The sequence below is a fragment of the Spermophilus citellus genome (genome assembly GCF_964194105.1).
Source record: "Spermophilus citellus genome assembly, chromosome: 14".
NCBI classification, from domain to species: domain Eukaryota; kingdom Metazoa; phylum Chordata; class Mammalia; order Rodentia; family Sciuridae; genus Spermophilus; species Spermophilus citellus.
The window spans coordinates 947,570-965,781 of record NC_138194.1 but is presented as its reverse complement, the minus strand read 5'-3'; the positions used below and the strand labels follow the sequence as shown (position 1 = coordinate 965,781).

Here is an 18,212-nt window from a genome sequence, read left to right as displayed (position 1 = left end):
GCTGTAAAGGGAATAGCTTTTATAGGGTCGTCTGGCTTTGCACTGGGTGTGGGAAGCTCAGGATATCTGAACCATTCTCCTCTGGTGAGGAGCTGCCTCTCTGTGCCCCCATGAAGACAGGATCTTCAGGATGAACCTGCCCCAGAACCTGCAGTCTGTTTTGTGATACAGGAGAAGACCTTGGACCCTAAGAGTCAGGGGTTTGAACTCCTGTTCTACCACTCTCTGGTCTTGGGCGAGATGGGTCACCCCTCCACAACTCATGTTCTTTTTCTAGAAAGCAGAGGGGAATCCACCTGTTTGCCTCCCACTACCCACATCCGGGAAGATCCATCAAGATGCATGTGGCCCTCTTCTGATGTGCACTGCCATTGCTCACTAGCCAGGCACCACCCACCTTGCCGTGCTCAGAAGTGTGGCTCTGGGCCTCAGTGTGCTCTTGGGCAGCTTCCCAATGAACAGTGTGAAAGCGAATTTGTAGTGTAAAGACGTTTCCCAGTTACTGGGGACAAATCACTTGTTAAGATGATAGACTTTAGGGCTGGGATTGTGGCTCAGTGGTAGAGTGCTTGCATAGCACAAGCGAGGCCCTGGGTTCGATCCTCAGCACACATAAAAATAAAATAAAGATATTGTGTCCAACTACGACTAAAAAAATTTTTTTATAAAGACGGTAGACTTTAGCATCTAGCTAGTTCCAGGTCTTAATGTCAGCTCTGTTACTTACTATCTGAGTGGCACTGGGCAAATGAATCAACCATATTGAGCCTCCATTTCTGCATCATAATAATAGCATCTGCCTCCATTAGGATTTCTGAGATTAAATAAGATATTTCAGCTCATATACACTGTGCAAGAAAACAGAGCGAGGGTTCACACGAGGATAGCAGCAGACTTGTAGTTACTGGCAGTGTCCCTTGTTGCTATAGTAGATTCAGTCCAATACCTACAGCTAAATGTCCATTTTTCCTGGTCTTCCTATCCATTTTGAGATGTATCTGCTCTAGACTTGAGTTTATCCTTCCTGATGCAACCATTAAAGTGCCTTATCAATTCTTTTGCACATGTGGAGAGTATTGTTTTTATCTACATTTTTGTTTTTTCCAAACAGACTGGTCTTTATTACCATATAATAAATTAGATTCCACCACACTCACTTTTGGACCATCTCAATCCTCAATTTTTATGCTTGCTTTGCTGCTATTTTAGCTGATGGTGAAAAGCTTGCAGTTTGAAGATGGAAAAATGATTCCTGCCTCCCCGTACTTTTCAATGGGTGAGACATCAGTGGTAGAACTTACGGCTGAAGAGATGAAGGTGGCAGAGACCATCAAGGTGAGCATGTGATGTCCTTCTGATTACTCTTTTTTTTAAAATATTTTTAAATTGTTGACAGACCTTTTATTTTATTCATTTATTTGTATGTGGTGCTGAGAATCGAACCCAGTGCCTCACACATGCGAGGCAACTGCTCTGCCACTGAGCCACAACCCCAGCCCCTGATTACTCTTACCTTGGAAAGATGCAGCATATTCATAACTGGTATCATTGTCCTCCAAGTTGTGGGGTTGAACGTTTATTTCCTATTTTTATATAAGTTGCAATAGGAAATTGACTCCAAAATTAATATGCTTGAATGTAGTGTATGCAAATTTTCAAGGCAGTTTTAGGTTGGCTTGGAGGGCAGGGGTGAAGCTGGGGCAAAGGCGGGGAGTGGAGCCCCAGCCCCCAGAGATTTTTCAAGGTCATTTCTATTCCCTGCAGCCAGAAGGGTGATAAAGCACAGTCCTGCATGGAGCAGGTTTTCCATGGCCAAGACCAGGGTGTGTGGGTCACTTGCACTCACATTCCATGGCTGCATCTCACTGAAGGGATGCTGGGAAATGTCATCGAGCTGTAATGCAAGATGAAGAGGAGACAGGCTATAAGAGCTGGCCTGTCTTTGCTACGTGGTTCTACATGTGTCCCACTGGCAAAGGTTTCCCTTTCTGTGCAGGTCATCTGGGCTGGAATTTTAAGCAACATCCCTGTTATTGAAAACTCCACGGACTTCTTTAAATCTGGAGCAAGATCAATGGACGTTGTGAGGTAGAACCACCCCTGCTAACACACAGGCCTCCATGAGGGATTCTGACTTTGTCTTTGAAAATCGAGTCCCAGTCCTTAGTTCTGGATGTCATCACCCTTTTCAGATCTGTCAATTGCATATCTCTTCATTTTCTTGTCGTGGTTTCCAGGACAGACACATATATCTATATCTACTTCTCTTTGTGGCTAACCAGAGTTGTTTTCTTTTTTTTTTAATATTTATTTTTTAGTTTTAGGTGGACACCATATCTTTATTTTTATGTGGTGCTGAGGATCGAACCCAGTGCCTCATGCATGCTAGGCGAGCGCCCTACCACTGAGCCCCAGCCCCAGCCCCCAGAGTTGTTTTCATCCCTCCTTTGTACCTAGACAACCAATCCTTCTAATTGTTTGCTACTTCTAAGTCGTCTCTGCACTCCTCAGCTGATTTTCCTCCAGCATGACATTGCAGTTGAGCTCTGGGTGAGAATGCTAAGCGGGGGTTTTTCTATGCAGCCTGACCCAGAAGGACACCCGACATTGATTACACTTGCCCCCAAATCATTTTCTCACATCCCCCAAATTACCCAAGTAGAAAGATCTAGAATGAGGGTTATCGGGCTGCCATTAGTCAGAGTGTCTCTACACAGGTTTACAGTGAGCTAAAGGGCTGGAGTCACAGCCTCGCTGTGGTAATGCAAGTGCCAGGATCCTCGTGGTCTTAGCAGAGGCTTTTCTTCCCTGAGTAACTGGGATAATGAGAAGCTGCTAACTGACCAGGGGCCGGGCAGTCCTTTGATGGTGGGAGCAGAGAACAGAAGCTAAGGGTGTTTTGATCCCAGGCACACTGTGGTCATTCACTAACTAAACAGGTAAAGAACTGTCCTCCTCATGATGTGGTCCTTTGTATCCACAAAGCGTTATTCTACCGTCCCATCCCCCAGCTCTGGTACCGGAGCAGAACCCAGGAGGCTTAACTGCTGAGCCATATCCCCAGCATCCCCACCTTTGTGTGTGTGTGTGTGTGTGTGTGTGTGTGTGTGTGTGTGTGTATGACAGGGTTTCCCTAAATTGCTGAGGCTGGCTTTGAACTTGTGATCCTCCTGCCTCAGCCTCCCAGGTGCGGGGATTATAGGTATGCACCTCTGTGCCCAGCATTTATTCTTGAATATTCTATTTATTAATGTATTCCCTTATTAATTTATTCCCTTATTAATTTAACAAAACTGATTGAATACTTACTACATATCAGGACAGTTGGGGATAAAGGTGCAAACTAGACCAAGTCCCTTCATTCATGGAGCGTTGATTCCTGAAACCAAAAATAATCATTTCAAGAGCATAAAGCATTATCAAAAGTCAAGAGTTTTGGTTCCTCAAATTATAGATTTCTCAGCAATGATTTATAAATTTCTAGAAACTTCTAACTAGCTTAATAAAGATTTCAATAGTGTATTCTTAATACTAATTTGTTTTTACTATCTAGATGCCTGCAGGAATTATTCATTTCCTGTTTGAGTGCCTGACTTACCATAATGATCTGATATTAACATCTTGATAACACCATCTGATATCATTACATTGAAAGCCAAGGCACCTCATTTCTTAGAGAATCAATAATTGAACAAGAACTCTGCTGGCTTTCTACACTTAACCCAGTACACCGTTACCATCCAAGAGCTGTTAGGGAACAGCTGTGATTCAACAAATTAGCCAGAAATCAAAGCATCGAAGAGGGGCTTCAACAAAAATATATTGACCTACCATGTGGTTCTAAGCTAGTCCCTATGTTAAACATGTAATACGAATAAATGACTGTTTTGCTCTTGTACATAGTCTAGATAAAATATTCTATAATATTGATTTTCATTTCTCATGATCTTTATAGTTGGAGAATTGCCTTTTTTTCTTACTTATTCTTTGAATTCATTTGAAAGGAAAGTTAACGGACTTTAAGGGAGTAAAATATTTTTGCCTTCATTTATTTTCAATCATGGGTAAAGTTAAAAAAAATGTCACTGTCCTTTAAGACAAATTTTTAATTTTCTTGCCCCTAGTCTTAGCAACCTCTGTGATTATTATCACAAAAGATCTCCTAGGACAGGAGTAGACATGTGACAGAAGTGTCACTTCAAAACAAGGCCAGGTGTGGTAAAGAATGCCTGTTATCCCAGCAGCTCAGGAGGCTGAGGCAGGAGGAGTGCAAGTTCAAGGCCAGCTCAGCAACTTAGTGAGGCCCTAAGCAACTTAGCAGGACCCTGTCTCAAAAAATAAAATATGAAAAGGGCTGGGAATGTAGCTCAGTGGTTAATCACCCCTGGGTTCAATCTCCAGTACCCAAAATAATAATCATAAAATAAAAAATAAAGAAAAAAATCAACTTGACAGATGTGAGGAATACATTTCCCCAAAACTCTTTTGAAAATGTGAGTAACATGAGCTGCTTCTTAACCTTCAGGCTGGTTGAAGAAATCAGACAGAAATGCCGTGGCCTTCAGTTACAGAACGAAGATGTCTACATGGCCACCAGGTTTGAAGACTTCATCCAGAAGGTTGTGAGGAAGTTACGAGGAGAAGACCAAGAGGAGGAGCTTGTGGTGGATTATGTAAGCTTTCCCTCCATGATTCCATTCTACCTCATTAAGATGCGTATGCTATAAAAGAATGCAGGAGCCAGGTGCAGTGGCCCACGCCTGTAATTTCAAAGGCTTGGGAGGCTGAAGCAGGAGGATCATGAGTTCAAAGCCAGCCTCAGCAACAGCAAGGCACTAAGCAACTCAGTGAGACGCTGTCTCTAAATAAAATACAAAATAGGGCTGGAGATGTGATTCTGTGGTTGAGTGCCCCTGAGTTCAATCCCTGGTACAAAAAAAAAAAAAAGACTGCTGGGCTTTTCATCCATTTGCTTTATATATATAACCTTTAAAAATGGCTTTATTGAGATATGCAGATACCATAACATTTCATCACTTTGAAATATACATTTCAGTGTTCTCTAGAACATTCTCATCAGACTTGTTCAATCCTCAACCACCATCTAATTTCAGAGTATTTTCATCACCCCCAAAAGAAAGAACATACCCATTAGCAGTAGTCTACTCCCTTCCCCTCACCTCCTTCCTCCAGCCCAGGAAACCACTAATTTACTGTCTCTGGATTTGCCTGTTTAAAGCATTTCATATAAATAGAATCAGGCCATTTGTGGCCTTTGTGTCTGGCTTCTGTCACTGAGCATAATGTATTCAGAGTCCATCCACATTGTAGCAAGCATCATTACTTCTATCCTCTTTCTGACCAAATAATATTCCACTGCATGAATAGACTACAATTTGTTTATCCATTCACCAATTGAAGTACATTTGGGTCCCTTCCCTTTTTTGCTATGATGAATATGCTATAAAAAAATTCATGTATAAGTTGTTGTGTCCATGTTTTCAAATCTTCTGGTTATATACCTAAGAGTAGAATCAATGAGTCATATGGTTGTCCTACGTTTAACTATTTGAGAAACTGCTCAATTGTCTTCCTAAGCAACTACACCACTTCGTGATTTCTCTAGCAAAGGACAAGAATTCCAATTCTCCATATCTTCACATTTGCTGTTACTGTCTTCTCTTGTAGCTGTCCTAGTGGGGGGCAGAGTGGTGAGGATCTCATTGCAATTTGGATTTGCCTTCCCTGTGACTAATGATCTTGAGCATCTTTTTGTGTACTTACTGGGCATTTGTGTATTTTCTTGGATAAATGTTTATTTGAATCCTTTGTGAATTTTTAGATTGGATTATCTTCTTGTTGTTAAGTTGTGAGAGTGCTCTGTGTATTTTTGATCCTAGATCTTCATCAGATATGGATTTGCAAATATTTTTTTCTTGCTCTATGGATTTTCTTTTTTTACTTTCTTGACAGCACACACAGCAGGTTTCCATTTTGATAAAGTCTGATTTATCTGTTTGTTTGTTGCTACTTCTGGTACCGTCTTTTATTCCTTTATTCTTCCTTTACTTTGGCCTTTTGTGTTAAGCAGATTTTGCCTTCCATGCCATTTTAATCCCTGTTGTCTCTTTCACTGTGTCTTTTAGGTATTTCCTTAGTGGTTGTCCTGAGGATTACAATTAGAGTTTTTGCTAAAAGCAATCCCATTCAGATTCACACCAATGTAATACCAATAGTGCAGGAAAACTCAGCCACAGTATGGCTAGTCCCCGTGCCTAATCTGTAGTGACATTTGCATACAAATTCCATCTTCAGGCGTTGTAAGATCACCAACACAGTTTTATAATTATCGCTTCCTACAGTAGTCTTTTTTAAATCAACAAGAAGAGTAAAAACAAAAATATATGTAAGCCGACTTCTGTATTTACTCATGTAGCTACATTTACTGATGATCTTTGTTTCTTCATGTGGATCCCAGTTACTGCCCAGAGTTTTTTCATTTCCACCTGGAGGACACCTTGGGACAGCAATGAATGTTCTGTTTTTCTTCATTTGGAAACATTGTAATTCTTTTTCATTTTTGAAAGACAGTTTAGCCAGGTGACTCGGCTATCATTATCCCCATTTTATTTTGAAAAAACCGAGCTTCATACAAGTTAACTGAGTAACCCCAATTCACTTGTCAGCCAGGGGCAGGGAGTAGAGTTTAGGGAGTACAGGGAGGAATTTAGAAAACGGAACTTATAGTGACACCACGCAGAGGGGAAACCTTAACACAAAGGCGCGAGCAACGACCTGGGAAAGCAGCGACTGCGCGTCACGGATGTTCCACTAGATGGCGGTGTTGCTGCAGGCGGGACCACTCCCGAGTTCTTCCTTCCTTAGGAGACCGGTGAAGCTCTTCCTGACTCAGAGGCCACGCCGAGCATCTTGAGGCCCAAATCTTACCTATTCTTGTCTCTTCTAGACAGTTGGCAATAGAAACTAGAATCCCACTGATCACTTCTCCCGCAGCATTAGTGAATTATCTTCTTTACTGACATTCAATATCAAATGGTAAGCACAAAAACCCATCAGATCTATTAATATGATACTCTCTCTTAGGTTGCAAAGGAGGTCAATGAAATGACAGTAAAAATGTCATATCAGTGTTTGGACAGTTCGCCGATGCAGATGATGGAAAGACTTACGACACCATCAACCCAACAGATGGGTCGGTGAGTAATCACTGTGGTGTGTGCAGGGACAGGCAGCCATGGATTTGGCTCCCGCAGAGCTGCAGAAAGGCAGTCTCGAGACATCCCTTCATCTGCCACGCTGCCTCCAGGCACCTCACGCAATACACTTCTGCGTTTCTTTCAATGAGTCAACTCTGATAGCGGCTGCTGTTAACCAGAGTAACCTTTTTAATAGGGTGGATGTTTGTTATGAATTTAGACAAAGGGCATGTCAAAGGCACCTCTCTGCATAAAGCTATATATGGGAAATTTTTTTTCAGACTTTGAAAACTTGTGGTAAGAAATCCAGCTTCCCTAAGGCAGGAGGATAAATATATAGTATTTCTAAATGTGTTCTTCCATAATGAGGTGCGACAGGAGAAGCGCCGAGTTTCAGGCTCACAGTTCTCACGTCCAAATGATCCTTTTTTTTTTTTTTTACCATATTTGTAGAGGTATTCATTTTCCATCAATTTGAATTTTATAAGTGATACTTTGCTTTTTCCTAGTAACAGAATGTCAATTCCAAGAATCCATATATACAAATATCTATCTCTATCTATCTATCTCTCTCTATCTATATATATATATATATATATATATATATATATATATATACACACACACACACACACACACACATATACCTTTTTTTTTTGCTTTCCTTGAAACAGACAATATGCAAAGTAGCCTATGCCTCTTTGGTGGATGTTGACAAAGCAGTGGCCGCGGCAAAAGATGCCTTTGAAAACGGCGAATGGGGAAGAATGAACGCCAGAGAAAGAGGAAGGTTGATGTACAGGTGTGTTTTTTAGAAAAGTGAGTCTGTCACCTTTGGATATTGGTTAGCATTGCCAAAAATTTGTAAATTCCTGCAAAACATTCTGGTAGGCACCTGCTATACACTGTCTTCTGTTACTCAAATCCTATCAGTCCTGAATCTGGAAGTTCCTGATGTTTGAGTCATTGCTTGCGTCAGCCTGAGTCCTGGTAGGAAAAGAAGTTGAATGAAGGACTTTTTACAAAGATGTGGGCAAGGTCAAGGGACTCCCACAGAGGATAATGGCGCACCCAGGCAGAGGTGGAAGCAGGGGAAGCTGCTACTCCTCCAAGGTCAGAAGGGACAGAGGAAGGAGCTGTTTCTAGACTCTGGCAAGATCTTTGTCTTTGGGAAGCCACACTGCAGAGATCTTAGGTGGGGAGACAGAGCAACTGCTGAACCACAGCCAGTCAAGAGAGGGAGCTGAAAATGTAATCCCCAACCACATTCTCCTCCAGCGTGCCAGCCTCCGCAGGTGTCTCCAGGAGCCAGGTGATAGAGTCGATAAAGGTCATCCTCCAAGGTCATGGAACAGGGTGGAGAATGGACAGAGAGCAGCAGATGGAGATACCCAGCACCCCGTTGTCTTCAAGGATGCAATTTCATTCTCTTTGCTATGTAGGGATTAGGAGCACCGAGGAGTACCAGGGCCGGGAGAGAACATTACAGATGAGTAACTGAGCAGGCCAGCAGGAATCAGGCTATCATCAACTCTGTTTTCTGCTCACCTAAAGCTAAATATTTGATCTTAATTAAGTGATCTCTTAGGAGCCAGTCATGGGAGAAACGTTAGGGAGGGAACACCTCAGGCCTGACCCTAGGGTGGCCCCAAAGGAGCAGCTCGGAGAACCACTCCAGGAAGGAGGGGAAACACGCAGCGGAGGTGGACACAGAAGATGGCCTTGGACTCTGTGTTGGTGATTGTAGTCCCTCCATGTCTCTCCAGTTAGTTTAGAAAACATCTCTGTAGCGGCGGGCGCTGGGCAGGTGTGGGGTTCTCGAGCGCGTGGGCTGCGCTCTGAGGTCTGCCCCCTCATCCCCTCTGTCTCCTGTCCTTGAGCTCTTCCGTGGCTGCGGTGCTTGGTCACTCAGGCCAGTTGTGTGCACTAGCCTCTGTATCTCCTTTGTCACTCTTGCACAAATCACATATGAGATCATCTAAGATCTGCCTTCCCTACTGGACCCTGATCTCCTAAGGGCAGAGACCTGGTCCATTTGTGTTCACCTCAGAAATCTCAGTCCTAGAATTGTAATATTACCTTCTCGGGTATTTTGATAGCTCCCTTTCCATCAATATTAATTTTTGTGATTTTTGCTTTTTTCTTGAATACACTTGTTTGGTTTTTATCAACTTTTAGCTGTATTATTTCTTCTCTATTTCATGAATTTCTGCTCCTCCTCTTATTTCTTCCTTCCTACTTTGTAATTTGAAAATAACTTGTTGGCTATTTTAGCTTCTTTCTGATACAAGTACCTTAAGTTATAAATGTTCATCTGAGTACTATTTCATCCCAGATATTCTGATATTTTAAGCTTTTATTATCTATTAAGTCAAAGCATTTTTATTTACTTTTCTTGTGCTCTCTTCCTTGACCTCTGAGATATTTGTAAGTGTGCCATTTAATTTTGAAGTAGTTGACATGTGGGGTGGGGTTCTATATATCTTAAGGCGATTGATTTCTAATGTAATAAAAAGTGCAGGAAACACAGTCTGCATGATTTCAAATTTAAAAAAATAATAGAAATGGTTTTTATATTGATTGTATTGGTTACATACAAGTCAAAGCTGATCAAATCGCATACTTCAAATAGGTACATTTTATTGTACTTCAGTTTTACCTCAATAAAGCTATGGGAGGAAAAAGAAATCTCAGTCTTAGGATATCATATTTATAATAAGGATGCAATCAATAATCACTGATTGACTGTTTTCACTGGCCATGCAGACTTGCAGACCTACTGGAAGAAAACCAAGAAGAGCTAATAACCATTGAAGCCCTTGACTCCGGGGCTGTCTACACCTTGGCTCTGAAGACTCACATTGGAATGTCTGTGCAAACATTCAGATACTTTGCCGGCTGGTGTGACAAAATTCAGGTAAACATGAATGGTCTTTGTTCTCAAAGGAAGAGAGACTAACATCCATGAGTTGTCACCAGGTACTGGGTCAGACCTGTTTTTTCCATAGGTTTTCTCACCTATGTGGCATGGCTGTCTTAGTCAGTTTTGTGCTACTATACCAGCTTACCTGGGACTGGGCCATTTATAAAGCACAAAGATTTATTCTGTCATAGTTCTAGGAACTGGGAAATGAGTTCAGGTTGCCAGCAGGTCTGGTCTCTGGTTCCAAGATGGCACCTGGTAGCTGCATCCTATGGAGAGGTGGAACAGTGTCTTCACATGGCAGAAGAGCAGGAGAGAGAGACTCCCCTCCCATCAGCCCTTTTTACAGCAGCATTAATCCTCGAATGAGGACCGAGCCCCCGTGATATAAGCACCTCACATGAGACCCCACCTCACAACACTTGGTTTTTGGATTAAGTTGCTAATACAGGAATTATGGGGGGCACAGTCAGACCATAGCAGTGGTTATAATAGCTGTGAGGTCAGTGGACAGCTGTTGTCCCTTACTGTGGACAAGGAAACGGGCTGGAGGGATGAGTGCCTTCCTGTGACCCACAGCAAGTCAACTGCAGGGCCAGGTTCCACCGCAGGCTTTTCCGAATCTGCAGCCACCACAGTCTTCCTTGGGCTTTGCCATAACGCATCGAGTCGTCATCTAGATGTCTAGAGAGAACCCTAGGGTCAGGCGGGGGTTGCCAACGCAGACGTCTACAGAGGCCAAAGTTGCAAACGTAGGTGGTGGAGGTCGACTGAGCGCAAGAACATTTTGGTAAAAACAAGGGTATAATAAATATTTAATTTTCCTTTTATTCTATGGTAAGAAACAGGGCATGCTTGGTGGTGAATGTCAACTACACTTGGCCTCAGCACTGGGGACAGATACAAAGGAAAAAGGGAGGCCACCACCAAGAGCAGCATGCGACCACCCTTGGCAGGGATGCACAGAACCTCCCGCAGGAGCTTCTCCTGCAGCCGCATCCCAGCAGGGAGGAAGGGGGAGGGGGAAGGGAAAGGGGCTTTAGAAAGCATGCCCCCCTACCCCACCCCCATGCCTTGTGCTTATGTCACCCATGGGCCATCTCTGTCTCTAAGGAGACTGAGAAACACCTTATCTGTGAGCATCGCTGCCACCAACATTAGCATAGAGTCAGAGAGGCCCGGGTCCAGTCTCAACTCTGCCATTTACCAAGTGTAAAAGCTATTTTAGCACCAGTACAGTGTGCACACCTGTATCCCAGCTACTCTGGAGGCTGAGGCAGGAGGACCCCAAGGTCAAGGCCAGCTTAGACAACTCAGCGAGACCCTGTCTCAAAATAAAAAATAAAAGGAGCTGGGGATGTGGCTCAGTGGTAGAGCATCCCTGGGTTCAATCCCAGTTCTTTAATAATAATTTTAAAAAGTTATTTTACCTCTCAGCACCTTACTTTCCTCGTCTGTAAAATGGCTGCAGTTGATACATCCATTGAAAGTTAAAAGGATAGGAAATAAGTGCTTCTACAGGACAAGATAAGCCTGAAGCATAGGAAGTTACACCTAAAGGAAGTGTTGATGGTGGTTCAGCCACAGGGTCGTGCACCTGCAGACATTCAGTGCTTCAGGGCCACCTCTTCTCCTCAAATGTGAAATCCAAATAGCTCTGGAACCTGAAAATTGATTGGATTGGTTCAGACCCCAGGGCTGCCAGACACTGACCTGAGTGAGGATCAGTCTATTTATAATCTTTATTTGTATCACTTCGAGTCAAGATTCCTATGCTTCACTGAGGAATATGAACATGTTTGATTATGGAGGGTTTTGTAGATCTTATGATGGGTAGTAGATAGGATATGTGCACTATGTTGTTTCTAGAGGCCAAAAAATTCTGAATTCCGAAGTAGACCTGGCTGCAAGGGGCTCAGGTAAGAGATGGTTCCCTGGCATCCATGAGAGCAATGATCTTACCTGACAAAGCAAGTGAATAGCTCCAGTTAAAGACTAAGATTGTGAACTCCTTCGGATTAAGTTTGGCTGTGTATAACAGAAATCCCAAATAAGAAGCTTCTTTTTCTCTCATTTTGAGAAGTCCAAAGGCAGGCAGGCAGGCAGGCAGAACTAGTACGTGAGATGCAGGCTCCTTCCATCTCTGCCAGGCCATCCTTACTGCCATGTGCCCTCTACCCTCAAGGCTGTCTCAAGGCACTCAGGATAACCACTGCAGTGCCAGCCATTTCAGCAACATTCTAAAGTAGGAAGGAGGAGGAAGTGGGAGTAAAGGGTAGGGTGAAAGAGTATTTGTTGTAACTGAGTCAGTCTACGTTAAAGCTTTGGGCTTATATTTTCCACTGACCAGGAGACACTATTTTTTTCTGGGCACAGTGCTGTCGCCATTGTTAACTGGGGGTCCTACTAGGAAGGAGAGAGAGGAGAGTGGATATTGGGTGGGCAGTTAACATTCTCTACCATGCTTTGAGGTTGGAAATGGAGGAGACTTAATCAGAATCCTTTATTCTCTTGTCTCCTAGTTCTTTGAGAAATGAACAGCCGTCCCTCTTGGGTGGGTGGGGATGTATTTCTTATGTGTTTGACAATGCCTTTTCACATCACCTCAGAAAAATGAGAGAGGAGGGCAGAAGATGGATTCTTTGAGATGAAATTCACTACTTTACCTTGGTAAAGGAAGCGTCCACTTGTTCTGTTCTTCAGGGCTCCACGATCCCCATCAAGCAGGCCCGTCCAAGTCGCAACCTGTCCTTCACCAAGAAGGAGCCGCTGGGGTAAGACTCAGAGCGCCTCTGAGTGACTCTCCCGCGAGTGAGTCTGAGGCAGCTGAGGATGTCGCATCTCCCCGCTGCAGGGTCTGTGTCATCATCATCCCCTGGAATTACCCGCTCATGATGCTGGCCTGGAAGAGCGCCGCCTGCCTGGCCGCCGGCAACACCTTAGTGCTCAAGCCCGCGCAGGTGAGCAGGCCAGCGGACAGTCGCCCTCTGTGTGCTCAGCCACACACGTCTGTGCACGGTGCCTCGCGATCCAATACCACGATGCCTTTTCCTGTGTCATGGGTGCCTTCATTTAAAATGTTCATTTTTAACAGCCACCTAATCATCCTATGGAGATTCTATAATTTAGAACTTCCAAGGTGGTGTAGCTCAATGAAACCCATTGCCCTGTTACAAACCAGTTCAAAACTTGCAAAATGCCAAGTGCCCAAATAGTGGAGAATTATGTCAAGTAACTATGAGACATCAAAATAAAAATATGCAGGCATGCAAACATGATCATACTAAATGTTGTAAAGATGTGGAAAATGAAGGAAGAACATGTAAAAAAACCCTATAATCGTGGCAATTTCATAAGAATATTTATGTGTGGATAGCAAGGAAATACTTTTAAAATAGATCAGGTAAACCAGGCACATTATCGTAATCCCAGGAGCGCAGGAGGCTGAGGCAGGAGGATCACAAATTTGAGACCAGCTTGGGCAACTTTGCAAGACCCTTTCTTAAAATTAAAAATAAAGGAGCTGGGGATGTGGTTCAGTGATAGAGTACCACAGAGTTCAATCCTTCATACAAAAACAAACAAAACCAAACAAAATTAGGTAATTCTCAAATACATCCATTACTGCCCCATACAGTAGCTCTTCAAGAAAAATGTAGTAGCCAATTTAACAGAGAGCATGTACTAAGTACAGTTCTTACAGACAGTGCTACAGTTCCAAGGTGCATAAGTCAGGGAGAAAACTTGGAGTCTGTTCTGGAAGAGTTTACAATTAGTTACTTATCAACTAATTTCTTCTTTTAACATGTAGCTATGCCAAATCTCATTTGGCATAGCTACATGGTAATTCAAACACAGCCACCTTTTCAAAATTCCTAAGTTATAGAAGTAAATAATGAATTCTCCCTCCTATCACTCTTCCCCAGTGAACCAGTTTCCCTCCTTAGTGGCAATCAAATGTTATCAATGGCTATTTATTTGTTTCTTAGGCATTCCAGAGATAGATACCTGTACATAAAAACACAGATTTTTTTAAACAAAATACATATATGTGCATATGTATATATGTATGTGTATATATGTATGTATTTGTAAAATACACAAAAATACACATATTGTGTGTTTGTGTATGTGTGTGTGTATATGTTTGTTTATATATTTGTATATTTTACACATTGGTTTAATCCTTGATGTGTTCCTATAACAAAATACCTGAGATTGGGTAACTTATAAAGTATAGAGTTTTATTTGGTTCATGATTCTGGTAGATGAAGGGTCCAAAGAACATAATGCCAGCATCCTGGAGACACACACACACACACACACACACACAAACACACACACACACACACACACACTGATGGCTGCATCACAAATTGGTGGAGAGGTGGAAAGGGAACTGGCCACATGCAGAAGGAACCAAGCACATGGGATAGACTTACTTTCTACAGCCTCCTCTCAGCCAGGTGCAGTGGCATATGCCGGTAATCCCAGCTACTCAGGAGTCTAACGTAGAAGGGCAGGGGCTCATAGTGGAAGGACTACTAGTACACGTAGAGAGATTGGGAAGTACCACTCCAGTGTATTGTTGCCAAAAGTACATAACTTGAACCTAGTTGTGAGAAATTCAGGCCAAGGGGACAGTGCATGAAATAACTGGTCTGTGTTCTTCAAAAATATTAGTTCAATGAAATATAAAGGAAAACTCAAACTCTCCCAGATGAACTGAGACAATATGTATAACTAAATGTAAAACAAAACAAAACAAAAAGATAAACAGAAACAACCCATGCTCTTGGGTTTTCTTTTGCAATAATAGACATTGTTGAAAAAACTGGCTAAATCTAAAGTGTGATAGGTGTTCTATCAGTTGTGATTCCCCCAATTTTGAAAATTGTACTGTTTGTATGTAAGAGAATTTCTTGCTTTTAGTAAATGTGTATAGAAACATTGAGAGGCAAACAGTGCATACTATACATCTTACCTCTAAAGTAGTGTGGGGAGAAAATATATGTATATATAAAGAGGGTAAAGCAAATATAGAAACAGGTTAACATTTGAGGGATGAGGGTGAAGAATATGGAATTCTTTGCACTATTACTTTGGTAACTTTGCTGTAAGTCTGAAATTACATCAAAATATAAAAATAATAGAACAATGTAAAATGAAATGAGCTCTCTCATAACCATCAAAGGGAGAACCAGGTACAGGTGCAAAGGACAGGAGAGTGTGAGAAGGTAACTGCTGTCTGCCTGTCAGGTCACGCCCTTGACTGCCCTGTAGTTTGCAGAGCTCTCGGTGAAGGCAGGCTTTCCCAGGGGGGTCATCAACATCATTCCAGGCTCAGGTAAGCCCTCAGGGACCCACTTTGCTATGACCAGGGAGTGGCATGGGATGGGAGTGGCATGGGGTAGCCCAGTGGCTGTTTTCCCACTGGAGTCTTACCCTGAGTTGTATTAAAACTAAATACAGTTTACCAAGTTTAATGTACCTCACCATGTGCTGAAATCTTAAAGTAGAAATATAGTGTCCAGTGAGCAGAGGAAGGTAATGGGGGGCAGTGTACAACATCATTAAACTGACCCCGAGGTGGTCAGGTTTCTGAAAACTGCTAATAATGTAAATGTTCAAAATAAGTCAGTAAAGTGTGTTAACATAATAGAATTCAGTAGTCACGGTTATGGAGAATTTTAATAACATCAAAAATCATTGTTAAAATGACAATCAGGAGCCAGGCACCATCGTGCAGCCTGTAATCCCAGCTACTGGGGAGGCTGAGGTAGGAGGATCTCAAGTTCAAGGTCAGTCTGGGAAACTCAGTTAAATCCATTTTAATTTTTCAGTAACTACTTTGGAGGATAACAAGCAAGGCTTACCCACCAGTTTTTCTAGGTGAGGGGGTGACAGTCACTTAGAGGATATTACTTTAGATTTTTGTCTGTTAGTAATTAATACAAAAAAATATAAAACTATCATGTAATAAAAGCTTAGAAATTCTAATTCCATGAATTCACACCTCTCTCATGCAAGACCTGAGTAATGTTTTAACAACTGTTTTATCTCCTAATTCTACAGGTGGGGTAGCAGGACAACGTCTTTCTGAGCACCCTGATATCCGCAAACTTGGATTCACTGGCTCCACCTCTATTGGCAAACAGATCATGAAGAGGTATAGACTTTACTGTGTCAACGCTAAAGACACGTTAATCCAGGGTTCTGTTTTTGTTTAAACAGAGCACTTCTGGGGTTAGAAAAACACATCAGATGTAGAAGAGAAATCTACTTATCACTGCTGCACATTGAACTATTTGAATAAAAGACTTTCCAAAGCTTTAAAGTCCACAGCAAATAAAGCCAGAGCTGTGTTGAAATCTACCCTGTTGGTAACTTTCAACAACTCAGCACAAAAAGTTTCTGAACTAACACTGTGGCCCAGATTGTGTGGGGAGCATAAGTAAGAAACTGAAAAGATGTTTGTGATAGATTTATATATTCTAAATGACATGGATTCTCAAAATATAGTAATGTTGGTTTTTAAAAAACTGCTAATAACGTAAATGTTCAAAATAAGGCAGTAAAGTGTGATAACGTAATAGAATACAGTAGTCATGGTTCTGGAGAATTTTAATAACATCAAAAATTATTGTGAAAATGGTAATCAGGAGCCAGGGACCATGGTGCAGCCTGTAATCCCAGCTTCTGGGGAGGCTGAGGTAGCAGGATCTCAAGTTCAAGGCCAGTCTGGGAAACTCAGTAAGACCCTGACACAAACTCAAAAATAGAAAGGGCTGGGGATGTAACTCCAAGATAGAGCGCTTGCTTAGCATGAGGCCCAGAGTTCAATCCCCAGCCGCAAAAAAAAAAAAAAAAAAACACCACCACTAAAAAAAGATAATAGGGTGACTCAAATGCATAAGGCCCTGGGTTTAATCCCTGCCACACACACACACAGATAATTAGGGAGAAAAACAGGATATAAAATTGTATCTATCCAGTGATTGTAACCATTTTTAAAAACATAAGAGCTCCGATAGGACACAGATCAGAAATAAGTAGGTGGAAATGGTAAAAACAAAGGTCATGGAGCCATAGAATGGATTTTTTTCCCAATCTGTCTACATTTCTGTCTGCATGTCTTAAATAAGAACACTTACATAAGACAGGAATGAAACAGCCAGCTTCTAAAATTGATACTCCCTGCCCCAGTGTTCCACTAGTCTAGTTAAAGATTGGATTTTCTTGGCAAGTGTTTATATAACCCAAATTCCTAGAGAATGGGAATTTACCTGCAAGGATCTCTGATCATTTGACCACACAAAAAATTTAAGACTTTTTATCATGAAAAATTCCTAATACTACGCCAAACACACGGAAACATACAATGACTGACGCCCATGTGCCCAGCACCCAGCTTCCCCGCCAGCCACTGCTCTGCACCCACATTTTGTCTTTGGATGAGTTTCTTACTGTTTCTGAGCTTCAGCTTTGCTTTCCAGGCCAACTGTGAGTAGCCTATGATTAAAAAAGCAAGGGCAGGGGGAGGCTGAGGCAGGAGGATCGTGAGTTCAAAGCCAACCTCAGCAAAAATGAGACGCTAAGCAACTCAGTGAGGCCCTGTCTCTAAATAAAATACAAAATAGGGCTGGGGTGTGTGGCTCAGTAGTCGAGCATCCCTGAGTTCAATCCCAAATATGAAATAAATAAATAAGTAAATAAAGCCACAGTGGAGGTGTAGCGGGGACACTGACAAAATGCTCATTTCCCGTCTATCTTCCTGTAGCTGTGCGGTAAGCAACCTGAAGAAAGTGTCCCTTGAGCTCGGCGGCAAGTCACCACTTATAATCTTCAATGACTGTGAACTTGACAAGGCCGTGCGAATGGTGAGAGCGGTTCAAAGGCGGGTGAACAGCCCGCTTCTGAAACACATTCCCCTGCTTCTTTATTGGAGGTCTTAAATGAGATTTAGTCTTCTCTAGTTATAAACAGGTACCATCTTTTTCATACTAAGAGCACTTAACATTTTTAAAAAGTAGTATTCATATAATTTCTCCAATTAAAATGTTTTCAAAAAT

The 18,212-nt window shown here is 42.2% G+C and overlaps 1 pseudogene across 1 annotated transcript in view; it reads left to right on the top strand.

Moving 5' to 3' along the window:
* LOC308633193 (mitochondrial 10-formyltetrahydrofolate dehydrogenase-like) overlaps positions 1-18,212 on the top strand; it is a 49,665-nt pseudogene that overhangs the window by 18,437 nt on the left and 13,016 nt on the right. Inside the window, exons 8-18 of the transcript in view lie at positions 1,210-1,335; positions 1,997-2,088; positions 4,526-4,673; positions 7,105-7,217; positions 7,892-8,019; positions 9,984-10,134; positions 12,844-12,914; positions 12,995-13,100; positions 15,400-15,487; positions 16,216-16,309; positions 17,921-18,020. The product of the transcript in view is annotated as a mitochondrial 10-formyltetrahydrofolate dehydrogenase-like (transcript). The remainder of the gene's footprint in view (positions 1-1,209; positions 1,336-1,996; positions 2,089-4,525; positions 4,674-7,104; positions 7,218-7,891; positions 8,020-9,983; positions 10,135-12,843; positions 12,915-12,994; positions 13,101-15,399; positions 15,488-16,215; positions 16,310-17,920; positions 18,021-18,212) is intronic.